General features: G+C 39.9%; 1 protein-coding gene across 1 annotated transcript in view; it reads right to left on the reverse strand.

Moving 5' to 3' along the window:
- Nucleotides 1-2139: 2139 nt before the first annotated feature.
- The window catches only part of LOC137259754 (E3 ubiquitin-protein ligase Arkadia-like), a 284279-nt gene continuing 272320 nt past the window's right edge, over nt 2140-14098 (reverse strand). Inside the window, exon 15 of the transcript XR_010954711.1 lies at nt 2140-2149. The gene's annotated coding sequence lies outside the window, so the exon portion shown is untranslated. The remainder of the gene's footprint in view (nt 2150-14098) is intronic.

Consider the following 14098-nt stretch of genomic DNA (forward strand, 5'->3'; position numbering starts at 1 on the left):
TAATATAAACAAGAATATCATCAATTAAAACATAAATATAGCAATTACAAACCCTTATTTACCGATGGCTCCAAGGACGGTGGTGCAGTAGTTTGTGCTACCGTCATTGGAACCAGAACAATGTCTTCTAGAATTCCAGATAACAGCTCTATTTTTACAGCAGAAGCTAACGCCATATTAACAGCTCTTAAATATATTCAAAGACACCCTAAACGTAAACAATATATAATCTATTCAGACTCTCTTTCTTGTCTTCAGGCGATTAAACATATTTCTTGTAAACATCCACTTTTAATTGAAATTATTGAATTGCATAATAATCTTCCCACTGGCAAATACGACATCGTATTCTGTTGGTTACCCAGCCACGTAGGCATTTCCGGTAACACAATGGCTGATCTTGCTGCTAAGGCAGCACTCAACAAATCTGTGACACCACTTCTTATTCCTTACACTGATTACAAAGCTAGCATTAGAAGTTACATCCCTTATCTGATGCAGAGGAAGTGGGACACCCAAGTGGGTATAAATAAATTACACGAAATAAAACCGTATATTGGTTACACCTACTTGGGTCGTCAGTCCAGATTTGAAGAGGTTATTTTAAGACGATGTCGTATTAGCCACACTAGATCTACTCATTCATATCTTTTAAAAGGTGAGGATCCTCCATTTTGTATCCCTTGTGATGAGAGAGTCACGGTCAAGCATATTCTGCTTGACTGTGTCGAATTCTCCATCACAAGGGATAAATATTTCAATGTCAAAACTGTACAGGATCTTTTTACTAACATTACTTCTCATTTAATTATAGGTTTTTTAAAAGAAATTGATTTTCTGGTTGAATTTTGAATAACATGTTGTGTAAATAGATATATTTTAATTATTGGTTGTTTAGATTTGTAACTAGAATTGTTAGTGGCTGTACCCTCAAAGGGAGTTGAAGTATTGTAAAATTATTGTCCTCCTGAGAGGGTACGTAAGTCCACAAACAGTGAAAGTAAATTTCTCAATTTCCAGGTTTTTAAGCGTAGAATAAGTGTCTTTTTATTGTATGGCTAGATTTCCGAAATTGCTGACGGCTGAGGGAATGATGTAAATCCAGTTAGGGTCCATGCAGGTAGCAAAAGTACTGTAAGTCCCCATGGTCCCTAGTATGGTGATCTACCTTCAGTTGTTAGCAATCTATAGCCCATTTTTACATTGTATTGTCCTGAATAGATGAATTGTTTTAGGTATAGTTACTAGTTTTATATTCTACTCTGTGATATCCTAGTTGTTTTACTGTCCTTCGCTGACAGATTTTATAATAGACATATATTTCATTTTAGTATTAAATGTTCTCGTCACGATATGGCTGAGATATTGCCGATGTGACGCTAAATATTAACTCACTCACTCACTCACCCCCAGTCAGGAAGCTGATGTGCTGTAAGTCCCTATGGTTCCTAGTATGGTCATCTCCCTTCCGTCGTTGGTAATCTATAGCCTATTTTTATATTGTATTGTCATCTATAGTTCCAATATTTTAGATTCAGTTACGTGTTATATATTTATATTTGTGGTAATCTGGTAGCTATACTGTAGCTATTTTTTAATAATTTAAACTATTAATATATTTATAACTTGATTTAGTCAGGACATGGCTGCAATATTGCCGACGTGACTTAAAATCGTAACTCACTCACTCACTCACTCACTCACTCACTCACTCACTCACTCACTCACTCACTCACTCACTCACTCTGGGGAGCAATCGAGTTCAGTTTTACTCCGCTCTTAGCAATATTCCGGCAATATGGCAGCTGGAGACTATGAGAAGTCTTTTTCGAACTGAGTGTACTCTCTGCCGGAGTAAAGCATAAAACTTTGCAAAGTGTTCGGGAATATCATGATAAAACATATCTTAGGGTGTGCCCGGTTTTCCGAAAAGTCCAAAACGCATTTATTCCAATTCTAAAACTAACCCTGTAAGTCTTTCCTGCGCCTGTCCATGGCAGAAAACCTTGTAAAGTGCTCGGGAACATCAGTCCTAGCCACTGCACTAAGAATGGTGGCCCAACTTTAGCTGACAGCGGCCTGTAGTTACTAGTATTCCATTTGCTCATTGTTAATTGACAATTTTCTATTTAGCACGCTCTCAGACAATCTGTCCTTTGGCAACAAGATTTTATACAGTGTGAACATAACAACTGATGTATAATTGTATGTATTTTTTCATCAAGATATGGTTGAAATATTGCCGATGTGACTTACTCACTCACTCACTCGGCACTCTTGGTGGGTGCTAGGTAACGCCAAGAGCTCCTCACCCCCATTGTGGACACGGGGGCATATTTGGTCCACCTGTTGGGTTGATGGTTGAGGGCAATATGAGCCTGTTCCGTGTTCCTGTTGCTCAACACACCACTTTGGCCCTGACTTCACCTAGACGAATGGTTGAATGGGCCCGGTTCAACCAATCCGCTGGTCATGCTAAGCCCTGTACATGTAGATTTTGCTGCACAAAATACAAATTTTGTTACTTATCCTAGCTTCATGATGATGTAATTATATTTCGATTGTGAAAATCAAATTTTGTAACTTGACGAGAGTCCTATGTCTAGAAGACAGTGGTTCATCTGCCAATCTGGTGGAATTATTGATCTTTTTAATTTTTCTGCTGGAGTATATCATCCGGGTATCCCTGGTGCTGCAAGTCGGAGATCCGCATGTGATTAGCGTTGTCCTTGTGATACTCTGTGGTGGGTGGGAAGCACGGATGATGAACGACTATACACTTACCATGGACTACGAAACACCATGGACTACGAAACACCCTCTAAGAAATAAAACGTCCCCATGACACTGATGACGAACAACGACCTTCCACATTAGTTGATTAGTGGCCGCGTTTCCTGATTATTGAGACTTTGGATAAGACGCCCTTGAAACTACATCCTTTTGCGATTTTAAAAGGCGTTATGGCATAGCAGGAGAAGTGAAGAATGTTCAGCGGTTGCGTACAGGATCTCTTTCAATCGAATGCAACAGGAAACAGCAAGCAATTAACCTACTTTCAACAGATATGTCTGTTCCTATTCCCGTTAAGATCCCTGCTCATAGAACTTTGAATACTAGCAAAGGGATTCTAAGAGACAGAGATCACCTCTTTGCTGACATGACAGAGATTGATATCGCATCAGAGATGAAAGACCAAGGAGTGTTATATGTCGGGAGATTTTCAACCCGCCAAAATAATGAAACAGTTCCAACAAACACTTATCCTTTTCTCCTTTTCAGCGCTAAACTCTCCTAAATCAATCAAGGCAGGTCACTGTAATGTGAACGTTGATGTGTACATCCCTAGTCCTCTGTGGTGCTTTAAATGTCAAAAGTACGGACATGGAGTGAATAATTGTATTTTGGCTGCTACTCACTGTGCTGAGAATATACATGTAACAGAGGATTGTGACAATAGTTATAAAAAATGCACCAACTGCCATGGAAGTCACTTACCCTTTTCTAAAGACTGTCCTGTTTGGAAAAAAAAACAGATGGAAATATATCGGGTTAAATATACCAGGAATGTCAGCTTTGCTGAAGCAAAAAAGCTCGTTCAGTCCAGAGAACACAGTGAAACCTGTGCCTCTATCACCAACACATCAACTGAAACAACCCATAAGGAAATTCCTTCAGCCACAATTAAAATTACCTCCTGGTACTCATGCCAAACAGACCTCCGGGTTACAGAGCCTTTGGGGGATCTTCAATCCTTGTTAAACAGGATGTTGTACCTGTAACACTCGCAACTAATCTCCAATCCGATGCAGTTAGACTTACTCTTCATGTTACCTTTACACTATGTTCTTTGTATATTCCCCCTTCTTCAACACTCCAACAGTCAGATCTGCAAGCTCTCTATGACCAACTTCCTAAACCCTGTATTATAATGGGTGATCGCAAGGGCCATAACCCGACGTGGTGTGGTTCAAACAGTAACTCAGAAGGTCAAATACTGGAAGATTGTATCTCCAATAATGATTTGTGTATTTATAACTATCTTATCTCATCACTTTCCAACTATCTCATCAGACATTAATCGTCTGACTCTCCATCGTATTCAAGATGGAATTTTTCCAAAGCAGACTGGTCTTTATTTCAAGCTTTATGCACTCTACAATAAGTTTTTAGTGATGTAGCTGATCCCATTCAGTGTGTTTTTCTGACATTTTAAATGAAATTGCTGAAGAGTGTATACCAAAGCCCTCTACTCTGCAATCTACAGTCCCTTCCTCTCATAACGTTTTAACACAGAATACATTTGCGCCTGTAGATATGGAGGTTAATCTGTCCTCACAGGACACACGGAGGAATAATCCCTCCTCACATTCACGTGGCCTGACTCCAATTAAGCCACCATGAATCACTTGACAAATGTACGGAAACCGTGGTCTAGTACAGATTGTAGACAAGCCAGGAAAGCGAGTTAAATAGATTTAAAATACTCAACGCGCAAGCACGTCGTACTTTCAAACAAATCAAACGGCAATCTTGGAGGAACTATGTCTCCAAAATTAATTCACGTACGCCAGTATGGAACATGGGTCAAAGAATTAAAGGTAAAAGTTCAAAAGCCGCTGTTCACCATCTTAAAGATGGGAATTTCGTTTAATTACTGACTCATCTGAAATTGCAAATAAAATTGGTGAAACTCTTGCCGAAAATTCATCGTCGGCGAATTATGTCCCTGATTTTCAGAGATATCAGAAACAACAGGAAAAGACAAAACTTAATTTCGCTTCAAATAACGGCGAAGATTACATTGAAGTGTTTTCTTTACATGAGCTCCATACGGCTCATGACAATGCAACAGGTGATGATAATATACATTACCAGCTACTGAAACACTTACCTGAATCATGTTTAATGACACTATTGGATATATTTGACCAAATATGGACGTCTGGCAAATTTCCTTCGTCATGGCGAAATGCCATTGTAGTTCCAATACCCAACCCAAGTTAGGATCATACAGATCCCTCGAATTATAGACAAATATCGTTAACTAGCTGTGTCTGCAAATCCATGGAACGTATGGTGAATAATAGATTAGTTTGAAACCAATAACCTTATCGGCACCCGTGGTGGGTGCTGGGTAATGCCGAAGCCGTTCACCCCCGTCGTGGACACGGGGGATATTTGGTCCACCAACCCGTTTGCCGTGGGTTGCGGCCCTGTGTCGGTGGAAGAGGGGATCCTGGTGGTTGAGGGCATGGGAGCAGGACCACTGTTCCTATTGCTCAACACACCACTTCGGCCCTCTACGGATGGTAGAATTGGCCCGATTCTATCAATCTACTGGTCACGCCATGCCCTGTGCATGGACAACATTTTTATGCACTTATTGTACATGTTAGTACATTTTTTACACTGATTGTTTGTCTTTGAAATTCTATCGTATATGTCTGTCTAGAGGCCTATGCCAGAAGACGGTGGCTCATGGGCCAATCTGGAGATGATGACCTCCAAATAATGCATGTCTCTAATTTCTTGGCTTGGGCCGAACCAGTCGGTCATGAAATTTGTAGGCAAATGCAGCTGATTGTGTCGTTTTCTCTGGAGTATAACATCCCTGTATCCCTGGTGTTGGCATCTTGGATATCCAGTGCTATTTGACACTGTTGTTGTTGACACTCCGTGGTGGGTGGGGAGCAGGGGGTGCTAAATATTGTTCCTTTCATCATTGCACTTACACCTTCTGGTTCATCTTGAAATGAAAAAAGAGACGCTTGGAGGATTTAGATCTCTCTACTGGAAATTTGTGTTCTAACAGTGGTTCATGGGCTAGATTTGTTGTTATTGAGTCTTCACACTTCCTTCCAATTAAACTTAACCCCTTTGCAATCTCGAAGTTAAAAATGTTTCTCGTCTTCGCAGTGGCTCGCACCTTGTCGAATGTGCAAGGAGACATCAATCTCTAAATCTTTTATCAAACAAGACATTTGCAAATATAGAGGTTGTTGTATCTGTGCATAGGACCCTTAATTCTTGTCGTGGCATTATCCGTGACAGAGCACGCTGTCTCGCTGATATGTCAGAGGAGGAAATTGCTTTGAAGATGGCAGATCAAGGTATATCTTCAGTGAAACGTTGTACGATCAAGAAAGAAGGACTGATCGTGAAAACAAACATCAATTTACTGACTTTTGACCGTTCATCTCTTCCAAAGTCTATCAAAGCCGGTTATTTTAACATCGGAGTGGACGTGTATGTCCCCAATCTTCTCCGTTGTTATAACTGTCAACATTTTGGGCATGGATCGCAAGCATGTCGAAACCAATCAGTATGCCATCGCTGTGGTGATCAGCATGAGGGTTCCGACTGTGAGCGAGAATATAAGTGTGCCAACTGTAATGGTCCCCATTCTGCTTCATCAAGGATCTGTCCCATGCATCAGCGGGAATCTCAGATGATGAAAATCAAATGCCTAAACAATATTTCTTATCTCGAGGCCAGGAAATTGTTGACTCCATCAACTCAAACTCTATCAAACCTGAACTACTCGGCTGCAGTCACTCGCTCTGTAGCAACTTACTCCGTTTCATGTCAGGCTGACTTGACATTGGTAACATCCAATAAACCCATTCCTTCAGCTTCAGTCCTTCAGTGTACTTTAAGTCACACATTCTACGTCTGCTTCTCAAACAGAAAATCACCATGAGCAACAATCTGAAACGTCTGATTCTAAACCAGTCAATGAAAGTTCAAAACAGAAGAAAGGAAAGAGATTAAACAGAGACAAGCAATCTACAGCCCCTTCCTCTCATAACGTTTTAACACAGAATACATTTGCGCCTGTAGATATGGAGGTTAATCTGTCCTCACAGGACACACGGAGGAATAATCCCTCCTCACATTCACGTGGCCTGACTTCAATTAAGACACCATGAATCACTTGACAAATCTAATTCAGTGGAATTGCAGAGGACTGAAGAATAACTTAAGTGAAGTACAATTACTCAAACACGATCTTAAACCGTATGCATTGTGTCTACATGAGACATATCTGAAAAACACCGATCGCTTTAACTTAAGGCGGTATAGTGATTATCACTCTTTTGCCCCTCCAGGTGATAAGGCTACTGGAGGTGCTTCTATTTTGGTACATGAGAGTGCCATCCATAGCCCTGTTACTCTAACTACGGATCTTCAAGCTGTTGCTGTTCGTCTGACCCTGCAAACTGACCTTTGACATTGTGCAGCTTGTATTTACCTCCTTCTTCTAATATTCGACAATCGCATCTTCAAAATTTGTATGATCATCTTCAGAAGCCTCGTCACACCATGGACAATCTTAACGGACACAACCCGCTTTGGGGTACTCCTCACACAAATACTAAAGGAAAAATAATTGTGGAATTCATTTCAGATAACAATTAGTGTATTTTCAAAGACGACTCTACCACTTACCTACATCCAGCTACGGGATCATATTCTTCCCTGGATTTATCACTAACCGATTCCAACTTATATAATGAATTTGAATGGCATGTCCATGATGATCTATGTGGGAGTGATGACTTCCCTACCATTCTCAAAACAATCGACCCTGGTGATGATCCACCTTTATCTAGAAGGAATTTTGCCAAGGCTGATTGGTCATTATATAAACACATTATGTACTGATCTTTTAAAACATGTTTTGCAAACAGCGACGATCCAATACAACTGTTTTGTGATTTATTGAATGATATTGCTGATCAAACTATTCCCCATTCCTCTGCAGTTACACATATTCGTAAGCCATGGTTCAATAATGAAACAGGCCAGAATGTGTAGGAAAAAAGCAGAAAAGTATTTTCGCCGACACCCTACCGTACATAATCTAGACAGATTTAAAGTTTCCAGTGACAAAGCTTTTAAGCAAAACAAGCGGCAGTCGTGGCGAAATTATCGCACGCCTGTCTCAAAGGTATGGAACATGATTCAAAGAATAAAGGGCAAGGTTCACCATCTCAAGGATGGTGAAATTGTCTCAACTCATAAAATTGAAATTGCAAATAAACTTGGTGAAACTCTCGCAAAACATCCCTGAGTTTCACAAATACCAGAGGCAACAGGAGAAGAAGAGACTAAATTTTAACTCGGACATTGGTGAAGATTATAATGAATTATTTTGTTACATGAGCACCAAACTGCCTTTGAGCAAGCTCATGATACAGCAACAGGAGCTGATGATATCCACTATCAGCTCCTGAAGCATTTGCCCGAATCGTATTTGGAATCACTCCTAAATATATTTGATATGATAGGAACTAGAGGGAGTTTCCCACCTTCGTGGCGTAATGCCATTGTAGTCCTTATATCCAAACCTGACCGGGATCATACTGATCCGTCTAACTACAGATCAATCTCTTTAATGAGTTGTGTCTGTAAAACTATGGAACGCTTGGTGAAAAATAGGTTAGTTTGGTATCTTGAAACCAATAACCTAATAACAAATATTCAATGTGGTTTCAGGAAAAATTGTAATATCATTGATCATTTGGTACGTTTGGAATCCTTTGTTAAAAATGCTATAGTCAATAAACAACATGCTGTATCAATTTTCTTTGATCTTGAAAAGGCTTACGATACCACCTGGAAGCATGACATTTTGAAGGATCTACATGATTTTGGTTTGAGAGGCCGTTTGCCTCTTTTTATATCACAATTTTTGAAAGACAGGCAATTTCAAGTCCGTGTGGGTTCAACCCTGTCTTATCAATATAATCAGGATCAGGGTATTCCCGGGGCAGTATGTCAGATCAATACTTTATCCAAGGTTTTAAGCGATTCAACTGATGGATCACTGTTTGTGGATGATTTTAATATTTCCTGTCGTAGTCAAAATATGCATATCATCGACCGGCAACTGCAGTTATGGTTAAATAAAATAAATAAATGGTTTCTTGAAAATGGTTTTAAATTCTCAAAGTCGAAAACTAATTGTCTACACTTTTATAGGAATTATAAACCGCATAAAGACCCTGAACTATATTTAAACGGCACTCCCATTAAAGTTGTAAAGGCGGCCCAGTTTCTACTGGAGGGTCTAATTTTCAACTCCAATTTAACGTGTTGCCGCATATGAAATCCATCAAAGCCAAATGCCTGAAAGCACTCGATCTGTTGAAAGTTATTTCCAACTCAAAGTGGGGAGGGGATCAAGTTAAGCTCCTACACCTACATCGATCACTGGTCCGTTCCAAACCTGATTATCGTTCCATCGCATATGGTGGAGCCTGCAAAAGCAACCTTAAAATATAAGATTCTGCCCACCACCAAGGTCTAAGACTTTGCGTTGGGTCCTATAGAACTTCATCTATTGACAGTCTTTACGTTGAGGCCAAGGAAACATCTCTTACACAGTGTCGTATAAAATTATCCTTACAATACATTACTAAATTATACTCTGATGAATCTAACCCTGCATATAACTGCGTGTTCAATCCACGTTATGAGGATTTGTACGACAAGAAGTCTTCTCTTGTTCCAACTCTAGGGCACAGAATTAAACCATTTCTTTCTTCGGTTGGCATTGAGCTGGAAAACATAGCTCCCTCCACCCTTCTTTCTTCTTCTCCTTGGTAGTTGGTTAGGCCACAAGTCGACCTAATATTAACTTCATTTACAAAATCAGAAACTAATGAATTGCAACAAACCCAATAATATAATCAATTAAAAACTAAATATGGCAATTACAAACCCTTATTTACGGACGATGGCGCTGTTGCTTGTGCTGCTGTCATTGGATCCAGAACAATATCTTACAGACTGACAGGTAACAGTTCCATTTTTACAGCTGAAGCAAATGACATACTAATGGCTCTTAAATACATTCAAAAACACCCCAAACGTATTCTATTCAGACTCTCTTTCTTGCCTTCAGGCGATTAACTTTTATCGTATAAACATCCACTTTTAATAGAAATTATTGAATTGTTTAATAACCTTGCAACTGGCCAATGCACCATCATCTGTTGTTGGTTATCCAGCCACGTGGGCATTTCTGGGAACACACTGGCAGCAGCACTCAACAAATCTGTGACAACACGTCTTATTCTCTACACTGATTATAAAGCTTCCATTAGGTCTTACATCCGTGATCTGATGCAGAAGAAGTGGGATACTCAAGTAGGTATCAACAAATTACGTGAAATAAAATCCTACATTGGTTACACTTACTTGGGTTGTCAGTCCACATTTGAAGAGGTCATGATGCAACGGTCACACCAGATATACACATAAATACCTATTGAAAGGTGAAGATCCTCCGTTTTGTATCCCTTGTGATGAAAGAATCACAGTCAAGCATGTCCTGCTTCACTGTGCTTAATAATCCATCACAAGGGATAACTATTTTAAATGAAGAACCATGAAGGATCTTTTTAGTAATGTTAGTTATTAAGTCATTGCAATTTAATAGAATTAGATTTGTTAGATGATTTGTAAATAAATAAATATTTTATGATTGGAGGTTGAATAAGCAACTAAGATTGTTAGAGACTGTATCCTCGAAGGGGGTTGAAGTACCGTAAAATTATTGTCCTCTTGAGAGGGTACGTAACTCCCAAAACGGTTTAAGTGAGATCTTCCACTTTTTTAGCCGTAGAGGATGTGTCGTTATAATTTGTGGCTGATCTTGCATAGAGTCGCCAACAGCTGAGGAGATGGTGTAAATCCAGCTAAGGACCATGCAGGTAGCTGAGGTACTGTACGTCCCCATGGCCTCTAGTATGGTGATGTACCCTCTGTGCTTGGCCTGTTTTTATATTGTACTGTACAAATAGTGATACTATCATTTTTTAAGTTTCCACGCTAGTTGTAAACCTAATTGTTATAGTCTAGTGGTTTTACTGTCCTTCGTTGACAGGTTCTTCATAATATACATATATATTTCGGTTTTTGTCACATATATTCTCGTCCCGATATGGCTGCAATATTGCCACTCACTCACTCACTCAGTCAGTCACCCAAAACCACGCACTCACTCACTCACTCATGTTAACCTTGATGTGACGTGAACAATCTATTCCCGGAAACCGTACATCTTTATGGACCTGGCTAACACACAAATGTTCATGTTATTTCGTGGTTTATTAAACTTAATAAATGATGTTTGAGCTTTGTCTGGAATAAGTGTGATGTTACAACAAAGATACCCAAAGGAATCGTCAACTTACCTGAAAGGTATCGACAGATCCGGGAGCCATCTCTTCACCTTCATGATTCAGATACAACTCTTCTGAACCGTTGACACCGTGTAGTTTGAGATACACGTAGCAGACGGTGGTACTGGCCCTACCTCGACCAGTCTCTGTCACAACCTTATACTCTACGGAAAACACAGCCTCTGGAATACCATCAAAGTCATTATTGCAGCTTTTCAGTGTTTTTGGTGATCACGTTCATTGGTTAATTGTTCTTTGACGTCGCACTCAGCAATATCCCAGCTATATGGCACTGGTAACGAAGTTTATATTGCATTGTCTCTAATAATCCGACATCTTTCAAGTTGAATTCATTTTGATAAGTCTAAATGTGATATCCTAGATGTATTACTGCCCGTATATATTTTACATTTCTTCAGATAGATTTCATTCCAGTGATCACCGGCATGAGCATCGATCTGCACAATCGAGAACAAATGGGATGTGTCAATTATGTGAGCGAGCCCTAGTCCACTAAGTTCGTTTGTACCCGTCCTTGTCAAAACCTTACATTTCAGGTATACGTCCTCTCAAACACACAATGTTGATATTACAAATCCTGCAATCTTACTCCTGATCAAGGGGCGGTGGGGTAGCCTAGTGGTTAAGGCATTCGTGCGGAAAACCTGGTTCAGTTCCCCACATGTGTACAATGCGTGAAGCACCATACTCACTCCCACGGTTTGCCGACTTGCATGTGTTTGACGGACCATGAGGTCAAAACGGAGTGGGGGATTTATGGACATCCTGTTGTGAGGGTTGGATGTTTGGACATCCTGTCGGGTCGGTGAGTACTTATTGACATCCTGTGAGGGAAGTGAGGATTTATGGACACTCCGTGGGGGAAGTGAATACCTATGGACACTCCGTGAGGGAAGTGAGGATTTATGAACATTCCGTGAGTGAAGTGAGGATATATGGACATTCCGTGAGGGAAGTGTGAATTTATGGACATTCCGTGAGGGAAGTGAGGATTTATGGACATTTCGTGAGGGAAGTGAGGATTTATGGACATTCCGTGAAGGAAGTGAGAACTTGTGGACAACCTGTGAGGGAAGTGAGGATTTATGGACATTCCGTGAGGGAAGTGAGGATATATGGACATTCCGTGAGGGAAGTGGGGATTTATGGACATTCTGGGAAGATGGTGGGGATGCTTCATGCTTATTGCCATACTGTGCAGATGACTGGTTGATGTTAAGAGTACCTGTTGCATATTTGTTGATTTCACGTGAGGGTGGTGAAGGTTTCTGGATATCTTGTGCTGATGGTGGAATATGGTTAATATTCTGCATCAGTGGTGTAGATTTGTCGATGACGTCCTGTACGGATGATGGGGATGAGGATGTTACACTGCCACGCCTGTCAGTGTCAGTTGTCCTCCCAGTCGTCCTGATTACTGTTGACGCAAGACAAAACATATTCTGTATTTACTCATGAGACAACGATCATAAGGATCAGAAACCATATTGTATTATATCATGGACCTTGTAGGCTCTAAGACATAGCTCGTTGGGTGGTGTAGCCAAGTGGTTGCCACATTTGCTCGTCACGCCAAAGAACCTGGTTCGATTACCCTTATGGGTACAATGTGTGTCCTCCACCGTGATATTGCTGTAATGTTGCTACAAGATACAAACCATTCTAACAGACAGTCATTTATCAACTTACCACATTTAAGAACATAACCGTCAGTATGAGGTTGCCCGCCATGCTGTACCTTGTTCACAGCTTCTTCCTCAGTCCCATAATCTTTGTACCGGACGCATTTTGAACAGTGAGGATCACGGGCGCACTTGGCAAAACATCGAAGTCTTGAGGATGGCGGGGCAAAGACTATTCTGTCCTTGTCCTCAATACTTGCTGGTCCAGCATTCTTTCCAAAACTGATGACAATACCATCGTTTACTTGTGCACCTGATGTGTTATAACTCAGTAGCAAACACTGACAGAACACACATACGATGGCATCAAACAGCATCTTCTCTGGGACAGTGACGGAGCACTGAAAATACTCTGAGAACCGTCTCTGTCTTATAATTATTCTTTGTTGGAATACATTCATTGACTTTCGATGAAGACATTGATGCAATGAAAGCCATACTCTATTAGATATTACTCTTCCATAAAACCTAAAGCAAATAACATAAACGATCTTTCTACTTTCATACAGTTATTTATCACTTTCTTGGCTCTTAGTATACATTTAAGTCGCGTAAGCTGGAGCTGTTAAAGTCAAATGAATGCATCGAAATTACAGTTACACCATGCGACTATAAAGTAGATTCATCTTATAAAAGATAAGCGGTAATCTGTACGCGAAGTTCCTCACACAGACAATGGAAATAGCCACCAAACAAGTATTATCTCGTCACTGACTTGGGAAACATATAACATGCAATATAAAACAATGATATTTTGAATTGATTATTCGTTTTCATTAACGTCATCATGTTCCTGACAAAGTAACATTTTTGCATTCATATAGTTACATATGAAGAAAGTTTAGAAAGTTGACGAAATTGTCTATCAAACCTAGATAATATACCGTGCATCTGCCACGTTATGGAGGCTGACCATTCGATGTATACAATGTACTTAGAAAAATGTGTCTCTCAGTAGATTTTCTCAATATAGGTTTTCTGATAGGTAATCTTTCAGAAAAGAAGAAATACCTTTTACTTTAAACTGCATGTTTGTGCCATTGGAAAACAAACATTGTATTTTTAAAAGTTGCAATTCAGAAATGACTGTTATATGGTCACATAATTGTCACGTTTTACAAGAGTTTCCTAAGTTAAATAGTGTTGTATAAGCACAATAGGAATAGCTATGTTGCTTCATAACACAGTACCATCATACCA

The sequence above is a fragment of the Haliotis asinina genome, chromosome 13, assembly GCF_037392515.1.
Source record: "Haliotis asinina isolate JCU_RB_2024 chromosome 13, JCU_Hal_asi_v2, whole genome shotgun sequence".
Classification (NCBI taxonomy): Eukaryota; Metazoa; Mollusca; class Gastropoda; order Lepetellida; family Haliotidae; genus Haliotis; species Haliotis asinina.